General features: G+C 38.9%; 1 pseudogene; it reads right to left on the bottom strand.

Annotated features, from left to right (window-relative positions):
* Positions 1–639: 639 nt before the first annotated feature.
* The window catches only part of LOC107596309 (28S ribosomal protein S9, mitochondrial-like), a 30,617-nt pseudogene continuing 26,201 nt past the window's right edge, over positions 640–5,055 (bottom strand).

The following is a 5,055-nucleotide window of genomic DNA, read 5'->3' as shown; positions in this document are numbered from 1 at the left end:
GAGCCAAACACTGAGGCTGCCGTCTGCGGCGCCATCGCATGTATTCTAATCGCATACAACTAAAAGTATAAAAAGCCCAATGTTACATTTATAACATTTGTGCTGCATAACTGTAACAGTGGTATGTACTAAAGATAACAGTAAATGTTTCTATAATATAAATAATTTTTATTTATATTTCACATTTTGTATTATACTGTATTATATACACAATTATATAGTAGTCGTCATTGTGCACTAGGTGAGATGTATGTAGTAACTGCCCCAGCAAACATAGTAATACGATTAAATTAAAAAAACAAAAAAAAACAAATCTAAAACCATCTAAATTTATAATTTCAACAACATAATTTGATAAAGTGAATTACTTTCAAAAACAGATTATTGTCGCCCTTTTGTGGTATTTAAAAGCATTACAATCTAACCAATGTCACCATATTCTGGCACATTCTGGTTCATTAATGAAACGATAAACTAAAAATATTTACATATGAAAAACAAAACTTTTCTTGAAAGATTTTTATATTATATAAAAATTATAAGGTTTATATTAACCTTTTCAATACAGCTTTAATAAACACAACAGTCAAATCTCAGAAAAAGAAAGATCTCAGCTCACAGATGTCCAATGCCATCAACCAATAGAGTCTGAATTTTGTGAATTTTAACTGGTGCAAGCTGGTGTGATGCAGTAGGGATGGTTTAATGGGTATAGTTGTCTGCGGAATATTCCAATAATCCAGTGAGAGAGAGAAGTTGTGTCCTCTCTCAGGGTTCCTGTGCTGTATTGATCATTTCCTGTTCAGTGCTTTTTCCAAGTGAACTTCTTCCGTGCTCCCTCCTGTCCTGGTTTATTCCTTTCCCTGATCCTGGGGTCAGCGGTCAGCAGGCCAGCTGTTTGGGTAATCAGAGAAAACAGATGATAACAGATGAACAGCATCTGTGACATGCTGTTCTACCACAGAAAAGCAAAATAAATTAAAAAAGAATCAAACATCACAATATTGGATCTGTGCATTGAGGTGCAGTCTAATAAGCCTGCCAATGTTGTTAAACTGACATATTACCAAGAAAAATAGGGGCAAATAAACACTCACTATTGATGGTAAATAAAGAAAAAAGTAACATTAATTTGAAGGAGCAATTTGGGTAAATTGGTGTAAACCCAAATCATAAATTTTTTTGAATGAACAAACAATTCCAAAATTAATTACTAAAATTACTATTAATTACTGAAATAACATGCGTTCTGCCAATTTCTACACTTTATCTGACTGGATCAACATTTTTTTTTCTTCTTCTTATGAGGTCACAGCCACTGCAGTGGGATGGTGAATTTCATTTTAGTGTTCAAAATGATTTTCTGTGGTATTCAACATTAAGTACACATTAAATAACCCGGAATATTCTTTTAACTATTTCATAAAATAATAACCATACATTATTCATGTTAATATCTAAAGTACATATTATATTTGGGTCTGTGCCTATTCTGCACAATTAATGGTTCCCTTTCGGGAGAGTCTCTTGACGTTGCAGACAGCGCAAGCTGACGCTTTGGGGAAACACCTGTAGGATATCAGACCGAATCAGACAATCTAAGATTTGGTCAAAACCGAGTTGAGGTATATTGAAAAGAGAAGTATCTTGGGTTTTGTGCTCACAAGTTAATGTCTTAAACTGCCGATCTTGTTACTGTGCTAATTAATAGTGTTTTCACTATATTTTGGATATAGATATCCATTGCAGAATTGATGTCATACGGCTCGTTCACTGAATCGCTGGCCGTCTCAGTGATCAACCGTAAAACAGTGATTCTGTCCTAATTCCCTTACATATTAATGGTGGAGTTCCCTTTAAAATCTTAAATGATTCCCTTTGAGCTAAATTATTGACATGTTTCCCTTACACACCTTTCTCCTCAAATACAGAAGCTCGAGTATGCAAAAAGGGGGCAGGAATGCACCCAATATAAGCGGCACTGAGTGGCATTTCTTTAGAATCTTTTCCCATTATAAATGCTTAAAGGGTTAGTTCACCCAAAAATGAAAATTAGCCCATGAATTACTCACCCTTGCTTCTGTGTACAACTGTTGGTGCAAGCTAGATTAAAGTGATTATTATGTTTTGAATATGGATATTTTTCTTACAAAAACTCAGCGATTCGCTACAGGCCTTTGGTCATCCCCCGGAGCCATGTGAGGCACTTTTTTATTATGGATGGATGCGCTTTATTTCACTTCTTTTGGACTGATGCATGCAACACACACTGACTGCCATTAAACAGCTTGGAAGATCAAAATACATTTTTAATATAACTCCGATTGGATTCATCTGAAAGAAGTTAGTCATATACATCTAGGATGGCTTGAGGGTGAGTAAACAATGGTCTAATTTTCATTTTTAAGTGAACTATCCCTTTAAGTCTTCACCGTTGATTCATCACCAAAGAGAATTATGCAATACGTTTTCGCTGATCCCCTTGCACGTTCCGGTGGAGAATGGATTGAGATATCATTTAGGTTTACCCGATCTGTGTGGGACCCATCGGGATCCCAGACGGACTCGAACTTTGTGTCTTCTGCCTGGCTGCGCCCACGCAGAAGCCGCCACAGAGGACCCTACCTGCCTGCATTGTGATGTTACAAAAGTGAGAGTGTAGTGTGGAGTGTAGTGATTGTCTATACTAACCACCATAAACCCTCACTGACTTCCTATGATTTGCACCGGTGCTGTGCCGCTGTATTCATTAGGACGTGTAATGCAGTTTACACTCTATATAATGCCAGCACTGCCACCACTCATTGCTAGAGACCGACCGATATAGGTTTTTTGGGGGCCGATGCCGATACTGATATTAAGGAGTAAAAAAGACAGATACCTGCAGCCATTTGCTAAAATACCGATATTCTTTATGTGTAGGCTATATTATAGTACAGTATAGTCAAAAGTTTGGACACACTTCCCATTTGTGTATCCAAACTTTTGACTGGTACTGTATATAGAATACAGTATATAGCCAACATAAACAGAATATATATAAGGAGTAAAAAAGACAGATACCTGCAGCCATTTGCTAAAATACCGATATTCTTTATGTGTAGGCTATATTATAGTACAGTATAGTCAAAAGTTTGGACACACTTCCCATTTGTGTATCCAAACTTTTGACTGGTACTGTATATAGAATACAGTATATAGCCAACATAAACAGAATATATATATGCAATGATAACTCAAATGTGGTCATTAAACACTTGACAAACATAGGCCTATGTAGTGGAGGCAGGGTATTTAACAAATTAACAATAAACTTTATTATTCAAAACGAGTCTGCCATCAGTGCACTTAACAGTAAACTTCACTTCACTTATTATAAATAACTTAACACAAATAGAACAGCATGTGAATATGATAAGCTCATTGTGAGAGTAAAAGACAGGGACATTGTTGTTTATTTACTTAGAATTGAGTCTCTCCAACTAGGTGACAACGTAGTGTTAAATCACTATTCAACAGACTCAAACCACCATCGCACTGCAGAAAAACTTTTCAATCTGCTACATTACTGACTGTATTGACAAACTATGCTGACACCGTGTCTGCGCCGCAACAGAACGCGACAAAGCGACCATTGAAAATCATTTAAACTTTGTGTCAGCACATCATAAATAGAACGAGCCAATGAGGCATCAGTTTACTGCATCCAGTGTAGACAACATACAACAGACGCGCGCCACAAGATGTGATGAGACAGATGTGATAAGCATGAGTTCTGGGCCGCGGTGCGGCCGGTATAAACACCAGTCCAGCCGCGATGAGCTCTGGTGGCCATAACACAGGCTTTAATGCGCCGCAGACGTGTGCCGTGATGCGTAGATCAGCTCTAGACTCTAACGTCACTGAATCTGCTGTTAAAAATGAGCCATCCATTCATCATATTATCATGCAAAACTAAGAATTAGAATCATTGTAATGTGACGATCAAATATAGGTGCGGGTGGGTGGCGGGCGGTGAAGACTTTTGGTGAAGTTTGAGCTCATCCGCGCATACACTACACTGACCTGGGTCGCCAGTAGCAAACAATGGAGCACGCGCTGCTGAACAAACGGAGTAATTACACCATTCAGAAGCATTTAATCTGCGTTATATGTTCTGTAAAAAAAAATTCATATCGGCGGCATATTCGCAGATACCGATATATCGGCGACAAGCTCATATCGGCCGATAATATCGGCTAAAAAATATATTGGTCGGGCTCTACTCATTGCCTTCTATGATAAGCACCAGCTCTGCCGCAGCGAGTTACCCTTCTATGACAAGCACTGGCTGTGCTGTTGTCTTTAATACGGATGCATAATGTTGCTTACACTGGCCACTATGTGTACTATGCCACTATACACTGGCCACTGACTGCTATATATGCCGGCGCTGCAGCAGCGCGTTACCTTTATTTATAAGCACCAGCTGTGCCACTGACTTTCATACCGATGTGTTGCTTACACTGAACGATATATGCTGGCGCTGGTGCCATACGTTGCTTTTTTGTGATGAGCGCCGGCTGTGCCACTCTCTTTATACGGATGTGTAATGTTGCTTACACTGATCACTATATCGGCTGGCGTTACAGCTAACATAGCTCTGTGCGACTGCATGTAAAGTGTCTAGCCCAACTTCAGACACTTGCATAGAGCCTGATCCAGCTGTGAAACCAGAGAACTTGTGGCCGAAATGCCATCCGTTCCCAGAATGAGGAACGTGCCGCATAGCGTTATAGTCAAATCGACAAAAAACTGGATGTATTTGTGCTATGGTTGTTCCACTGTGCAGTGCGACAAGCTGGAAGACAAGAATACAGGAGATACCAGATATCAGGAGATATCAGAATTATTTTTCTCACCCCTTGCCTTGAAGAGACGAGCTCCAAATAAAAGACATATAAATTGCTCCGTCTAAATGGTGTAATGCTGACTACCATGCAGGCTTGAAAATGCCCCAGCATTCAGAGCGCATTATCAGAACATTCCCTCAGACCATTTACATTGTAACGTTCT

This window comes from Sinocyclocheilus grahami, unplaced genomic scaffold (genome assembly GCF_001515645.1).
Source record: "Sinocyclocheilus grahami isolate Dianchi unplaced genomic scaffold, SAMN03320097.WGS_v1.1 scaffold217.1, whole genome shotgun sequence".
NCBI lineage: Eukaryota > Metazoa > Chordata > Actinopteri > Cypriniformes > Cyprinidae > Sinocyclocheilus > Sinocyclocheilus grahami.
This window is presented reverse-complemented; position numbering and strand designations above follow the sequence as displayed.